The sequence below is a fragment of the Sarcophilus harrisii genome, chromosome 2, assembly GCF_902635505.1.
Source record: "Sarcophilus harrisii chromosome 2, mSarHar1.11, whole genome shotgun sequence".
NCBI lineage: Eukaryota > Metazoa > Chordata > Mammalia > Dasyuromorphia > Dasyuridae > Sarcophilus > Sarcophilus harrisii.
Window position 1 is genome coordinate 282257659 of NC_045427.1, and position 17281 is coordinate 282274939.

General features: G+C 35.5%; 1 protein-coding gene across 6 annotated transcripts in view; it reads right to left on the minus strand.

Annotated features, from left to right (window-relative positions):
- The window catches only part of ITPK1 (inositol-tetrakisphosphate 1-kinase), a 328102-nt gene that overhangs the window by 277088 nt on the left and 33733 nt on the right, over nucleotides 1–17281 (minus strand). The window contains exon 1 of one of the 6 annotated variants that reach the window (XM_031952309.1): nucleotides 16588–16663. The exons of the other annotated variants lie outside the window; for them this stretch is intronic. The gene's annotated coding sequence lies outside the window, so the exon portion shown is untranslated. Of the gene's footprint in view, nucleotides 1–16587; nucleotides 16664–17281 lie in introns of those variants that run through there. 6 annotated transcript variants of the gene reach the window in all.

Below are 17281 nucleotides of genomic sequence, written 5' to 3' on the forward strand. Positions count from 1 at the left end.
GGAAAATAAGGAGGAGGAAAATAAACAAATATATTATAGCTTAGAATGTGAATGGGATGAATTTACCCATAAAATGGAAACTGATAGCAGATTCAAAAATTTCATTCAACAATATGCTGCTTTCAGAAAATACAAAAATGGCAGATACTTACAAACATAAAAATAAATATCAGGAGTATAAATTATTATGCAAAAAAAAAGCAGGAGTAATAATCATGATCTCAGACAAAGCTAAAACTAAAATAAGGTTTAATCAAAAAAGAAAAATAGAGAAACTATACTATATGTCAGCCATATTAATCAATATTGTTTTAGACTATTTAATATAATTAGTATTAAAAAAAATCGAGAGAGTATATCTGCCAAAACAGACACAGGAACTACATGAACATAAACACAAAATCTCTTTTCTGCAAATAAAGTTAGATGTAAATAACTGAAGTAATATTTATTGTGCATGAATGGATAAAACCAATATAATTTTTAATGACAATTTTAGCTTAACTAATATATTTATGCTGTGCCAGTCCAATTAAATTACTAAAAAATTATTTTACTCAGAAAAAATAACAGGATTCATGGGAAGGAAGGAGGGAAGGAAGGAAGGAAGGGAAGGAAGGGAAGATTCTCCCTTACTAGATGTTTTTGAGCAGAGCCTAAATGCCTACTTGTCAAGGAAATTACTGTTCAGGTATAGATTGATCTAGATGACCTGCAGTCCCTTCATGACTATGATATTCTTTCATTCTATGACCTGGGGTATCTTCTGACCCTTTCTCTTTAACTCACACAATTATCATCCTAGTTTAAGCCCTCATAACCTATCACCTGGATACTCTCAACAGTATCCTAAATGGTTCCCTTGTCCCAAATTCTCATCACTCCAATCTATCCTACACACAGGGATCAAAGTAATTTTCCTTAAGTATCATAGATAGATATGTGACTCCTCTACTCAACTAATTCCAGTAGCTTCATATTACTTCTAGAAACAAATATAAACTCTTCTGTTTAGTTTTTAAAGTCCTTCATAAAAATTAATTAATTAAAAAAAATTAAGGGGCAGCTAGATGGCACAGTGGATAGAGCACCAGCCCTGAAGTCAGGAGGACCTGAGTTCAAATCTAGCCTCAGATATTTAAACTTCTTGGCTGTGTGACCCTAGGCAAGTTACTTAACCCCAATTGTCTCAGTGGGGGCGGGGGTGGGGGGGTGGAAGTAAATAAAAATAAAGTCCTTTACAATCTAGTCCCAAATGATTTTTTCAGTTTCACTTCACATTACTCCTTTCTCTTGACCTCTGCCATCCAACAAAATCGGCCTTCTCTCTGTTACTTACACATTAAACTCCATCTCCTGTCTCCATATCTTTGTAATTGTCATCCTTCATGTTGGGAATATACTCCATCTTTAACTAATTCTCACAAAGACTCTCTTTTCCTTTAAGATGTAACTCAGGCACCATCTTCTGCATGAAATCTTTCCTAGGTTCCCCTTCCCAACAAGCAAGTTACATTGTTTTTAACTACTTTGTATAGATTCATACTTACTTATTAAGTTTCTATTTATGCTGTTTATGTTACCATGCTTATTATATGCCCTTCGTTAGCAAGCAACCACACTGTGAAATAATTTTTTTCACTGTATTTCTGTTTCCAGCACCTAAGCATAGTGCTTAGAACATATTAAATATTGGTTGGTTTATTGATTATAAATTATGTGCATGATTTTCCTCCTCTTGGTACAAAGAACAAAACTGAGGTTCCAGTCATTTTAAAGTGATCTCAGTGATTATTCCATTAGAGACTGTAGGAAGATCAGCTATTATAAGCAAATTCCAAGACTCCCAAAGAATAAACGAGAAAGGAAAAAGGAAAGGGACATTTTCTGAACCTGCTCCATCAGTACTCTCTCTCCCCAGAAATTTTCATCAGGTCATTTTATTCAGCATTCTAGAGAGTCACAACAGTAACTAGAGCCATGATACACAGATTCTAAATACTTGCAACAACACACACCAAGTCCTAGCCAAAGGAAACTTAACAGTAGCCCTAAACAGAAGTGCAAAATGCCAAAAGGACCTCAAGAAAATTAGCTTCCCTAAAGACAATTAAGATATTTTATATACTATTCTTTTTACTGAAGAGGAAATTGAGGTCAAAAGAAGTTAAACATGCCTTATTTGTCACAACAGGTGGCCAAATGTGTACATATAAAATTGTAGGAAGGACTTCTATATATAATCCTTGGCTATACAGCTCATGAGAATGAACACTGAAGTACCTCTGTATTTGCTCAGAATTTGCTTTCCAACTCCAAGAAAGACAATATCAGTTTCATTTAACCACATTCAAAGGTTGACTTATTGATAAATATTTAAGGGAAAAGTATACACACCATATTTGGCAGTGAGAGAGATGCCAAGATAAAGGATATAGGGGACACTGTCCTCAAAGAACTTAAGTGGAAAATAAGTTGGTCATGATTATTTAAAAAAAAAAAAACAAAAAACTTTTATATTCATTATCTCATCTAAGCCTCAAAACAATCCACTAGAGTATGAGGTAAGCCAACCTAATACTATCATTTCCATTTTACAGATAAGGAATCCACAGATGAGTGATTTAGTAGTCAGTTCACCAAGATGCAAACCATTTCTTCAGTCTCCAAATCTTCCTGCTCCACCATATTATTTCTTCACCATCATCATAGTTTCTGAACAACTACCAGAGCAACTGTACTTTATGAAAGGAGAGTATTTTCTGCTACTATTGAGAAAAGATCAATATTTCAAAAAAAAAATATTTTTAATCACTAAAGCTCTACTTGTTCTAAGATTCAGAGCTGGGAAAAAACCTTGGCAAACATTTCACTCTGTCATTTTAAAGTGGGAACTAAAAGCCTAGAGAGTTAAGTCCCTTACCCAAAGGTCAAAGGGAAAGAAAATGATAATCGAGATTCAAATTACAGTCTTCTGACTCCAAATATGGAGCTCTTTTTATAACAAGAGTTACCTCTGCATTACAATTCAATACTTAGAGAATAGATGTTTCTGTGGCTAAAGCACATTTGATCCTCACAGCCACCCTGGCAAGGCAAGTGTGATTATTAACCCCATTTTATAGTTGAGAAAAACTGAGGTAGACAGCCATTAAGTGATTTGCCCATGGTCATTCAGCTAGTCTCTGAGGCCAGATCTGCACTCAGGTTTTCCTGACTCTGAGTTCTTTGCTTTATCCACTGCTTACCTAGCTATCATATTGTTAATTTTATTTTTATTGCACAAAGAATCTTCATTCTTAAGGAGTTATTAGTACAGGATAAACAAACTCCTTCTCTACCAATGCAGAACAGCAGCATTTCTATAGACTAGAGATTGCCTAGATCCCTGAAAGGTTAAGTGATATTGATTGTCCAAGGTTAGACAGCAAGTATGTATTATAGGTAGGACTTAAACCCACATCTTCCTAATTTCAAGATCAATTCCCTATGTATCACACCAAATTCGTGATTATAATTTTTAGGAAGGAAAGCCAGAAGAGAAAGATAAATTTTTGCCAGGTGATAGGAAAAAAAAGAAACCAGTAATAAAAAGGTTGAGTACAGAAAACGATGAAGGAACAATATTCCTTAAAACTGATTTTTGAGATGCAAATTTTTTTTCAAGTGTTCCATATGGCATAATCACAGCATTGAAATAAGGAATATTTTACTCTGAGGACAGATAATGAAACATTGGACTTGCTCCAGCAAATCACAAGGGTAGCCCTTTCCAAGTTGAGAAAGAAGAAAAACTACTCAGGGAAAAAAACCTATATTCATAAAATATGGAGGGGGAAAAACTTTACTATACTCAGCGGTGCTATCATTTTGCTTTATATGTGGTCAGAGGCTGCTCAGGATTTGCTATGAATTAAGAAAACCCTACATTAAAAAAAAAAAATCAATTAAGTCTTAAAAGTTGAGATTCATTATCAGTGGTATTTGGCAGAATACCTTAGAATGCTAGAGCTTATAAAGAATCTTAAAGAATAATTAATTCCAATCTCTTTATTTTATAAAGGAAGAAACTAAGGACCAGAAATAGAAAATGATTGACTAAGATCATACTGATTTAGTGGGAGAGCCACCAAAATCCAGATTTCTAACCTTCTAAGTGAGTCCCTCAATAATCAACCCAAGTAAATTAATGGGGGAAAAAAATGCAAAGGAAGATGACCTACCCATACTAGAGCTAAAACTATTTTATTTGGTATTGGTTAAGAAGTAAAGGGGTGGATCAATGGGATAGGTTAAGTACACAAGGCACAATAATCTACAGTGTTCAGCTTCTAGGATAAGAAACTACTATTTTGACAAAAATTGCTGGGAAAACTGGAAAATAGTATGGGAGAAAGTAAGGAAAGTTCAACATTTCACACCCTATATACTAAGATAAAGTGGAAATAGGTTGATGATTTAAATATAAAGGGAAGAGGGGAAGTCAGATATACAAAGACTTTCTCCTTAGTGAAGTCTGTTCAGTTCAAGGAAACTAAGCTCTGGTGGAGAAGTTCCTAAAAACTAGGAGCTGCGGTCATTATATGTATTATTAACTGAAAATAACAACAACAACAACAACAAAAGTAGTCATCTGCTGAAATGGGTTAAAACCAACTCTAGTGGAAGTATCCCTTGAGTGGTTTAGTGAATAGAGAATCAGACTTGAAAACATTGTCAATTAACATTTATTAAGATCCACTAAATATCAGGCACTGTACTAAGGACTGAGAGATACAAAAAAGGGACAAAGAAAGTCTCTGTCATCAAGATCTTAATCTAATGGGGGAGACCAGAAATAAACAATATATCAGATTGTGTGTGTGTGTGTGTGTGTGTGTGTGTGTGTGTGTGTGTATGTGTGTGTATACAATAAATAGAAAATGATTAGGAGAGAAGATACTATAATAAAGAAGAATTGGAAGAGGCTTCCTGGAGAAGATGAAATTTTAGTGAGAACTTAAGAAAGGCAATGAAACCAGGAGGCAGAGGTGAGGAGGGAAAATATTCTAAAATTGGGAGGGAAGAGAGAAGAGATGGCAGGAAGAGCCAAATGAAATCCCTGAATCCAAAAGATGGAATATCTTGTTCTAGGAATAACATGGAAGCCACTGTCACTGGGTCAAAAAAATCTAAAAAGACTAAAAAAGTAGAAGGTAACTACATCAGATACCCAAGTTATGGAATCCTATGAAAGTCCTCTCCCCTTCTCAATGATTTGTCTAGGTAAAAAGACTGTAAGATGCAAAAAAAAGTGGATATCTGAATATTTTAGAGGGAGTTTCCTCAACTAGTAATTACCAATGAAATCACAAGTCCAATTCTTATCTTATCCCATCATATTATTTCACAGTGACATATATCTACAAGGTTTTCAAAATACTTTTCTCATGACACCCCTTGAAAATAATTAATACAAGAGTACTGTGTTTTACAAATGGAAGTAACTAATGTGACTTGCCCAGAGTCCCACAATCAGCATCAGTTAGTATTTGATCTCCAAATTCACTCTGACCAGGAGGCCCCACAGTTGCTGAAATGGTTAATGTTTATTTCCTGCCAGAAGCAATCACATAACCTTGGATAAGGCTCTTCTCCTCAGTCTAGCTTGTTTTATTTGTCAAATAAAAGAGCTAGATTTAATGATGTCTAGGGTACCTTCCAATGACATTTTACATTTGTGTGTTCAGAAACTCCCTGTTGTTTTAAATCCCTATCAGTTCCAATAGTATATTTTCTATTTGTTTGTCTCTATTCTTTCTCCTCTCTCCAACCCATCCTCCACAGAGGTGCCAAAATAATCTTCCTAATGAACAGAGCTGACTAGGCTATGCATTTGCTCCAAAATGCTCAATGACTCCTTCCTGCTAACTGAATAAAACAGAAACGTGTCTCCCTGGCATTGAAGACCTGACACAAACTGGTTCCAACTTTCTATCCACCTTTTTTCATTCTATTTCATTCCAACATTATATTCCAAGTAAGCCAAACTATTAAATGTTTCCTCATCTTGTTCTCTCTTGCCTCTATGAACATACTTCCCACTGTTTACTTCTTTCTGCCTGTTCAAATTCTTGTTTCTTCAAGTATCAGCTCAATTGCTATTTCTTCCACAAAGCTATTCTAAATCATCTTCCTCAAGTAAAAATGATCCTTCTCTCCTCAAATTCTCAGTACATTTTACCTAGACCTCTCCTTTCATATTCTATCTGTATCTCACTAATCTCACACTCACTTTTACAGTTATAAATCCTCTGAAAACAGAGCTTTAACATGGGCCTTGGCACATAGTAACAATATAATAAATTTTGGATGGATTACATTCTACATTCCAAAGTCCCTTCAAGCGCCAATGTTTTATGATTCAAGAATTCCAGTCTTTATACAATCATGGGTTGAATAATGAACATTTTTCACTCTAAGTTATTCCATTTGAGGGGTAAAAATTTTTAGGATCAATTTATTCTACAAACAAGAATCTGTATTTATCCTTACATTATACATCAAAAAACAAAATCTTTTTTACAAAATACACACACATACACATACACACACACACACATACCCTCTCTAGGATTTAACATTGGTTCTTATGTTTTCTCACTGAAATCACACTCCTAAAAAGTCTTACTGATAGCACTATATTTTACTAGAATTTCACTGATTAAATGAACTATAAAATCACATTGATGAATCATCTTTTTCAAAAAGTGACTTGTAGCATCAAGTTCATTCCCACCCACCCATGCATCCAGGGATGAGGCACATGTTATAGAATGGAAACCCATGCAAGTATTATCCTAAAAGTCATATATATATATATATATATATATATATATATATATATATCCATATACCCATGCATGTCTCTCAAAGGAACATTTAAAAAAAAAATCACAAACTCTTGCTTAGGCTCAGCAAAAGGCTGAAGTCATATAATACTACAAGATGACAATCAACTCAAGGAAACTGCATCCTATTAAAATTGAAGATTGGCACATTCCCAGCAGAAAGCACCATCTGCTCATACCAATCCACTTTCAGATCAAACCATGCAGTGTAGCAGGAAGGCCTGTTATCAGCTGTGGGAATTAATGTCCTGATTTAATATAGTCTCTCAAAGACTCCTTGCCTTCTGTAACTATGTTAAATATGGTAAGAGTAGAAATAATTATATGTCAGTATTTCAAGGATATGTGATTTCATCAGTCTGGGTAATCCTTCCAGCAATAGGCCATAATCACTATTAATAAATTGTCTTCACAAGAAGATGTAATCAAAATATTTTGTGTGTAGAGAATCTTTCTGAACTTACCTCAATTTCTAGTCTTCAAGAAATATTCTATCACTGGTTTATACTTCCTCAACTACCTATTAGCTGTGTGTCTATAGGCAAGTCACTTGTTTGCCTCAATTATAAAATGGGGGTTATAATAGTACTCAACAAGGCTGTAAAAATGGCACATAATACATGCTATGCAAATACTATCATCATCATCATCATCATCTTTATTCAAATTCCAAAGTCACTTCTACACCACAGAGAAATATAGAACTTCAAAAATGTTACAAGAATATCAGAAATAAGGCCTGTTACATCCATTTCTGTATACTGTATAGTTTGACAAAAATATCTTCCTCATATCCTCTTTGAGATACATAGTGAAGTTAACAATATGCAAGCTTTACAGGTGAGGAAACCAAGACTTCTTATGACACATATTAAGGACAATAAAAAGGGAAAGGAAAAAAGACAAAGGGATACAACCACTGTTTGGAGTGGAAGGGACAATGATAATGGATATAGGAGAGAAATTAAGCCTACTGAGCTCTTACTTTCTTCTATTTTCTTTGCCAAGGAGAATGAACTTCATAATGAATTCAAACTTCGTTAGTCAAAAAGTTTATGAAGCACCAACTATCTGCCAGACAGTGCTAAAAACACTAGGGATATAAAGAAAAGCAAAAGATATTCTCTGCTATCAAGAAGTTCACAGTCTAACAGGAAATAACATATAAACAAATATACATAAACAAAATATATATAAGGTATATTGGGGGCAGTCTTGGAGGGAAGGCACTAAGATTAAGAATAACTAGGAAAGGCTTGTTGCAGAAGATGGAACTGTAGCTAAGACTTGAAGAAAGACAGGGAAACTAGCAGGCAGAAATAAAGAAGATTTCAAGCACAGGACACAGCCAGTGAAAATGCCCAAGCAAGAGATGGGATACCATAAGTAAGGAACAGCAAGGAGGCCAGCGTCACCTGAGGAAGGTTAAAAAGCAGCCAATTTATGGCAGTCTTTAAAAGCTAAACAGCTAATTTTATATTTGATGCTGGGAGAAACAGTGAGCCATAGCAGCTGATTGAGTCGGAAACATGGTCAGACTTGCACTTTAGAAATATCAATCTGACCACTGAAGTGAGGACAGATTGGAGGCAAGCAGATCCACCAGCATGCTACTGCAGTAGTCCTGGCTTGAGTTAAGGAAGGCCTGCACCAGAGTTGTAGCAAAGTCAGAGGAGATGAAAGGACATTTATATAAAACAAAATTAAAAAAAAAAATTGCAAAGACAGAAACAATAGCACTTGAATAAAGTCAAGGGCTGAGTCAAGGATGACAGCTGACTTGCAAATCTAGATGACTAGAAGGATCAGGGCATCCTTCAAAGTAAGAGGAAACTGGGAAGAGGGGGAAAAAAGATTGGGGACAAAATAAAGAGCTCCATTTTGGACATGTTTGAAAGCAAGACATTTATGAAACATCAAATTCAAGATGCCCAATGAGCAGTTAGAAATGCAAGACTACAGGTCAGGAGACATATTAGGATTAGACAAATCAATCTGAGCATTCCTGAGAAATAAGATATCTTATAATGAGAATGCTGGAGAGAAGGGGAATATAAGGGGCAGACAGTTTGGGATTTTTTTCTACCCACCCTGTCCCCCACTTCATCCATTCTCTGATTGGAAGCAGTAAACTAGGATAACATCAGCCCAGCGGAACCCTCATTTTAAAACAAAGATACATCATCTTTACAGTATTTGCTTTAGAGTACTTGAAGAAAGCCAAGACTGCTTTCTTGGAATACCCATAAAAAGAACCTTTTGTCAAAAGAATTCATTAAGAGTCTCTCAGTTTCCTGTAGCCAGAATTCCTTTTCAAATTCCAACTTATCTTCAATGTTTCTGGAATGTTCATTAGCTAAGTTCCACTATCCCCAGATGCCCACTAGCTAGCTATCTCCCCCTTCACATCTTCCTAGGAACTCTTGTGAGCAACTTTCAGAAAAGGGAGGAGGGGGAAGAAGACCAGGGACTTAGATCTGTAGCACTATTAACTTGTTTTGAAAGATCTCCCTGTGGTTTCCATGTTATATACTTCATCCTACTGTCAGAGCTTGCACAGTTCAAAGGCACCTACTCAGGGTTTGGCCAACAACAAGCTGTGCAGGTGCAACATGAGGTTGGAATCCACTGGGCTCCTGGGGGACTCCTTCCCACATCAATGAGATTGGGGGAAGAATGGAGGAGAGGAGGAAGAGAAAATAGAGAAAGGGAGGAGTGAGGAAAGAGAAAGGAAAGGGGAAGAAAAAAAGGGTAACATGGGGAGGGAAAGGGGAGAGAAAGAGGAGAAGGGAGAGGGAAAAAATGAGAATAAAAAAGAAATTTAAGAGATTAAACCACACGATACGGGGAGATGGAAGTAGTCTTAGCCACCACATCCCAAAGTTGGAAATAATCCCAAACAACACTCACTACAAACTTTACCTAAACAGGAATCCTCTCTAAGATATCCCAGACAAAAGAATCTCCACTTGAAGACTCCAGTGACAAGTCCCTTAATAACTTCCAAGGTGAGACAATTCAACCCTTTTTTATGATGTGGAAATGTGAGGCCCAAGGAGTAAAGTGACTTATCCTATCCAGGTAGTACCAGAAGTGAAGTTTGTATATGACAGAACCAAGACCCAACCTAGGTCTTCTAGCTCTTCAGTCCAGTGGCTCCCATCCCATTCTACACTATCAAAGCAGGATAAAGTCAAGTGGAGGGCCTAGCTGGGTAAGAAGATGCCTATTTCAGGAAGGACATGAATGAATACTTAAGGGCAGGAGAGGGTGATTTCAGAGGCTGAGGACAGTCAGTCTGTACCCTTGCCTGAACAGAGAGTACTAGGCGGGGTGTAGGAGGAAAAGAGGCTGTGGCTGCATTTGAAATGGCCTATGTAAGAACATGCAAGCATCCCACAAAGCCAAAACTGCACTTCATTTCCATGGGTGGGGCATGGATCTGACATCTTCATAAATCCTAAAACAGATCCCTTTCTGAGATTCTCAACTATAGGCGGCTAGGTTGATCTTCTCTATATTTTATGGTCCCTCAAATAGACCAGTGATAGTTAGCACTTTCTACTGTGTTCAAACCAAGTGCGGCACACATTTATTAATTTTCTGTGGGTATTAGAGAAAGACCACTGCACTGGCTCTCCGAACTAGCTGTGTAACTACAGATAAGCAAACAACTCCCCATTTGCTCATTTGTAAATAAAAGAGTTGGATTCAATGATGGGCATGTCTACAATTTCAAATTTAACAAGTCTTCAGATCTCAGAGCTTCCCAGATAAGTATCAATGAGAGATTAGAAAATTGAATCTATTTCCTCATTTGTAAAATTGAAGGATTAGAGTAGATGGACTTGTCTATGTTAATATTAATATGACTTCAGGAATTCCCAGATGAGTGTCAATGATGTAGATTAGAAAATAGGAGTGAGGGAGTGGGGGTGGACAGCTAGTTGAAAAAAAGTTACTGAATGGCATAGATTAGATCATATATCATCAATCTAAAATTAATTTATTTTTCATGTGTAAATTATATATATAATATATATATATATATATATATATATATATATATAAAACACACACACACACACAATTTTCTCCAATAGAATATAAGCTCCTTAAGGGCAGAGAAACAACCTCTTCATTTTGTCTTTATATAGCCAACATCTAGTATTATTGAGGTGGAAAAGATGCTTACAGATCCCTTTATTGCATATACCCCCCCCTCCCATTTTACAAATGAGAAAGCCCAGAGAAAGGAAATCATTTGCCCAAGATTCCACAGTAATAAACAGAAGAACCAAGATTCAAATCCAGATCTTCTCATTCTAAATTTAGTGTTCTTTCCATGGGGCTTAGTATGAAATTTCTTAAGGATTTTTCCAGCTCAAGAGTTTTATCAAGTTTTCTCTCCATCTTAACTAGACAGTACTTGTGTGAAAAGGGACTACAATGTCATCATGCTCTTTTTTTTTCTCCTGAGGCAAATGGGGTTAAATGACTTGCCCAGGGTCACACAGCTAGGAAGTGTGAAGTGTTAAGTGTCAGAGTCCAGATTTGAACTCAGGTCCTCCTGAATTCAGGGTTGGTGCTCTATCCATTGCATCACCTAGCTGCCTCCCAACATGCTCTTCTGAATCTCAACCTCAATGGTAGGCATATAGCAAATTCAATAATTTGTTGGTTGGCAAAGATCCAAGGTAAGCAAGATCTTCAAAATCCAATGTCAAAATGAATATTCTGACTAGTAGAGATATGTTCCCTTGGCATTACAAATCAAAAGAAATCATTCAGAATGTCTTTCTGACATTCTGCATTACTAGAAAAGAATAATGTACTAGGAACCAAAAGTCCTTGGTTCAAACCTCAACTAGGTCACTAATTTTGTTCTTTTAAACAAATGTTTTGTTCAAAACTTTGGACTTCAACTCTCCTCACCTAGAAAATGAGGGTTAGGACTAATAGAATCTAAGGTCTTTTTCAATTCTATCATTACATGTTCTAAGTATGCTTTTACTGCTGTTTTATATATATGCTATAAATTCCCTTACAACTCATTCTGTGATCCTGATTCAACCAGAGAAAAATGAATGGCCAAGCAAGAATGCAATATTCATTTAAGTTATATTTCTCTCTCTTTAGCAGTGCTCCATGGAACCATTCTTCCTTAATTCATTCAGTATTACATAAGGAAGAATGGGAACATATCACTCACCAATTATAAGTATCCTACAGAATTAAGAGAACTACTTTCCTAATATATTTTAGATCTTCCATAACCATTCCTATTGGAAAAAACAGAACATAAAGGGAATAATAGGCAATGGTTGGAATCAAGAGGAAGATAACATTCTGTTATAGATAGCCATCTCACCTTCAAAATTGAGTATCCAAGAATGCCATTTTCATTTCTTATCTTGAATACACCATTCTCTAAAATGGGAAATTACATTAGTTTTTGAAAGAAAAAAAAAAATCATTGGAAGATCTAGAGACAGTGCCCAGCGAAAATCAGTAATTCCCCAAAAGCCTAAAAGCATTGCAACCTATAACAAAGGACACAGGCATTTCAATCAGGCTACAGGATTCACTGCCTGGGAAATTTTGAAAAAATTCCACAGCTCCTATACAGGCACTGACAGACCAAGAACCAGATTGCAGACAGCTGTAGCTCATCACGGCTTAGAACGTTTAAAAGCATTTGTCATAAAGTTCCCTCAACCAAGAGGGAATATGAAAAACCACTAATTCTAGAAGCCTTTGCCTCCTGTTAACAGAACAAATGTTTTCAAGAAGCCTCCTTTAAAATTCAAGGGGCTTGATAACTCAGAAGATGGATAATCATCTTGTCCTATACCTAGAGTCAACATCATTGAAGAGGTCCCCTAGACTTGTAGTCAGAAAGTTTTGATTTCCCACCCTTCAAGTGATCACTGGTGGGAGCATAAATAAATTGCTTAATCTCTCCCCAAGTCTCAGTTTCTTCATCTGCAAAATGGAGAGACAATATAAGCATACTGGACAAAAAGTAGATCTGAATCAGGAAAATCTGGTTCAAACAAGTTCCTTCATTAAATATACTGGCTGTGTCATCTTAAAAAAGTCATTTAACCTCTCCAAGAATCAGCTTCCTCATCTGTAAAATGGAGACAATAATATTGTCTCCGTACAGCTCAAGACTGTTGTAAAGGAAGCATTTGATAAAGCCTACCTACTTCAGTACTTGGTGAGGAGGTTTTGATGCCGAAATAAATGAACTTCAACCTACTCCAGGAAAAAAAAAAAGACTAGCTCTTCTGAACCCTGGAAGGATTGACCATTCCTTACTATATGACCCTTAGCAGAACAATGAGTGTCTTCACAATGCTAACAGAAAATTATAACTTTCACTATTTAAAAGCCACTCGTGAATAGAAGAAAAATCCTGAATTTTTGGTCACTTTCCTTTGTTCTATATTTTTGTTGCTATTTGATAAAAGTGAATTGACCATTTCACTACTTTAAAATTATTTTCAAAGTAGAAGAAAGTAACTGATTAAAAGAATAAAAATGAGAAGATAAAGGATGCAAATGGGGCAATCTAACATATTTAAGTAGGTCTTATTAATTTTTAAGCATTTTTCTCTAAGAAGTCTTCATATCTCAAACAGAAGGAACTGAGTCAAATTTATTAAAAAAAATAATAATAATAATAAGGACGATGCCCCAAATGATAAATAATCAAAAGATATGAACTACGCCCAAAGAGCTATAAAATCACACATGTCCATCCTTTGGCCTAAAAATACCCTATTAGGCAAAGAAAAAAAGTTTTTTTAAGAAAAGAATCTATGCTTACAAAAGTATTTGTAGCAGCTCTCTTCTCAGGGAAAAAAAAAATGGAAATTAGTGGGGATACCCATCAATTGGGGAATGGCTGAATAAATTGTATGTGATTATGATGGAATTTTATTGTTCTATGGGAAATGATGAGCAAGATGCTCTCAGAAAAGTCTGGAAAGTCCTCCATGAACTCAAAGTGAAATGTATTGTGTACAACGTAATAGCAATATTATGGGATAAGTTGTGAATGGTTTTGCTATTATCAGCAGTACAGAGATCCACAACTTCTCTGAAGGACTTATGATTAAAAAAAAAAAAAAATCCTATTCATACCCAGAGAAAAACTGATCGTGTCTAATTACAGTTTGAAGCACGCTCACTCACTTGCTCACAATCTCGCTCTTATCCTCTTTCCTCCTTCTCTTGCTTTTTGATTGTCTGTCTCCTTTATTTTTCTTGAGAGGGTTTTTTTTTTTTTTTGGTGGGGGGGAGGTGGGGCTGAGATCTTTGTTTTCCATTACAACATGATTTTTATGAAAATGTTTTCCATAACTTCATATGTGCATTCTTAAAGGGGGCTGGGAGTGAGGATAAGGGAGAGAATCTGGAACTCAAAAGTTTTAAAAACAAACATTTAAAAAACAATTGTCTTAAATATGAGAGGAAAAATATTAAATAAATACATTTTTTAAAATAAATAAATAGGTCTTATTTAAATAAGCTATCAATGCCAAAATAGGAAATGGATAAAAGAATAGACATGGACATAAATAATCACCATTTTTTTAAGGAAGTTTAAGTAATCCAAATCTATTATCACAACAAGTAGACTAAGAGAACCTAGAAATTGCCTCAGACAGCAAATATTTTATATATTTACCAAACAGAGATATAAGACAATCAGGGCATCAATGATTTAAAATATGGAGCACTGTGGAAGATTTTGAGCAGTATCACCTCATAAATACCAAGAAGCAATGGAGGGGGAAAACTAATTTACAAATAGTTTGGCAAAAAGACAAAAAGGCTATGTAAAGGCCATTTAAAAATAAAATTGTGAAGAAGTCAACTTAAAGGAAAAAGGAAAAGATCTATAAATATTTATCCAATTAATTTCCCCCCATTAATTATGGGAAATCCACCACATCTAGATTTTAATAGTACAATCCTCGATGAAGGTATAAAAGTAGAACGCCCTCCCTCTAAGAAACGAGAATAGCTTGATTCTCAGTTCCAATAAAGCAGTAATGAATTGAACCAGCTACACCCAGGGAAAAAACTCTGGGAGATGACTATGAACCACTACATAGAATTCCCAATCCCTATATTTTTGTCCCCCTGCATTTTTTATTTCCTTCACAGGCTAATTGTACACTATTTTCAAAGTCCGATTCTTTTTGTACAGCAAAATAACTGTTTGGACATGTATACTTATATTGTATTTAATTTATACTTTAACATATTTAACATGTATTGGTCAACCTACCATCTGGGGAAGGGGGTGGGGAAGGAGAGGAAAAATTGGAACAAAAGGTTTGGCAATTGTTAATGCTGTAAAATTATCCATGCATATAACTTGTAAATAAAAAGCTATTAAAAAAAAAGGAATAGCTTGATTCTGTATGCACAGAACAGATCTATATAGAAGGCAATATAATGCTGAAGGTGTTGAGAGGTATCTCAAAGAGGAAAAGTGCAGGACTATTATTATCACCACTAAAACCACTCAAAAAAACCAGTCTACTAGTGCCTACTTTCCCATCTCTATATTTTAATGAGAATCATTAGCAAATACATTGAAGGTACCCCAATGAAGGCATAAAAAGGAATGAGTTAGGCTCTCATAAGTGATGTTCTACTGCTCACTACAGTTTTATAGTCACACAACTGACAAAATACATAGAAAATATAGATGATGCTATTAACAAAGCATTTGATTGAAAAAGGAAAAAATAAATAAACATGTACCAAAACAAGGCAGCTGTTTTTGTAATACAAAGAAATGAAATTTAAAAGAGTGCCTGTCAATTGTGGACTGGCTGAATAAATAAATGATGGTGTATGAATGTCATGGAATATAACTGTAAGAAACTGTGAAAGGAATAGTTTCAGAGAAACGTAGGAAGACGTATGAACTGATAAAGAGTGAAATGATGAGAGAATGAAACAGAATGAAGAGAATAATTTATACAATGACAAAAAACACTGTAGAGTCAAAACTTGGAAAAAACAAGAAATTTTGATCAACACAATTATTAATCACAGTTCTGACAGCCAATGCTAAAGCATGCAACCCACCTCCTCTTAATGGAGAAAGTGAGAGCCAGAGAAAATTTTTGTGCATTGAAAAGTAAAATTTTACTCAGTACAACAAAAACACTTTTCCAACAATATTTTGTGTCTACTTTAAATATGTTTACATTGAATTTTCTGTGTACATATTGTTTCCTCACCACTCTTAATCAAATGTAAATTCCCAGAAGACGGGAAATGTTGGGGATTTTCTTTGTAAGCCAGGCACAGTATCTAATACATAGCACGTATTTGTTGAATAAATGAACAAGATGTCTCTCTTGTATATGTTTTTTAAAAAATCATTCAAGAGTCCTTAAAGATACAACAACAAAGGCAACTATATTAATATAATGTAAGGGATAAAACAGGAAGACATGCTCACTAAAGGCATTTGCCACTAATACAAAGAATATCTAATGAGCCGAGTCCAAATAGGAGGAGGAGACCCTCTAGATGGTAATATTCTCCAGATCCTCTTACTGACAGATGACTCACAAAATTGATTTTAAGGTGAGAAAGGAGAAACTGTTCCCCATTTTCCTGTAAGAAAGTGCAGTTCACAAACATAAAACCATTTGCCTACAGTTTATCAGCTGGCTCTTGATTGGCTGAGTCAGGATACAAGGCCAGGCAGGTTTTCTTGCTCCAGGGACCTTGGAGTCAGAAGATATAGTTGTAGAAGCCCCTGTCTTTTGTCATTTATTAGTTTGTGGGATTGAATAAATCATTTCATCTCTCTAGGCTTGTTTCCTCATCTGAAAATAAAGAGAAGATGGAATCTTCTAGCGCAAATATTCTGTGTTCTAAAGTTCCATCTAGCTCTAAGACCATAATCAAGACACCACACAGCCTTAACATAAAAATGTCCTAGCCTGTCCTCTTCCTATCTCTCACTAAAGATTGCTTTGAGGGCACTGGATAGATTAGAATCTGTTAAATAATTCATACTGCCTAGAAACACATTTCTAAATTCAATAGATCACTCCTTGAGCAAAACAATTACCTACATATTTATGTAACACTGGTCGCTGTCCTTCAGTGTTCTGACAGTGGAATATATATTTTGGAATGTAACAAAACTATAGTGAAGAAATATCCCTTACACTAAACTTCAGGCCAAATGAATACCAGAATAATTGGAGTCCATAAGGAGCCAAGTATGAAGTTAGTTAAATCTTTACAGCCCCATAAATCCCTATGTCTCAGCAACTGTCAGAGCAGCTAGATTACATAAACCCTCACATCACATTATACTCCAACTGGTATTGGGAATCAAG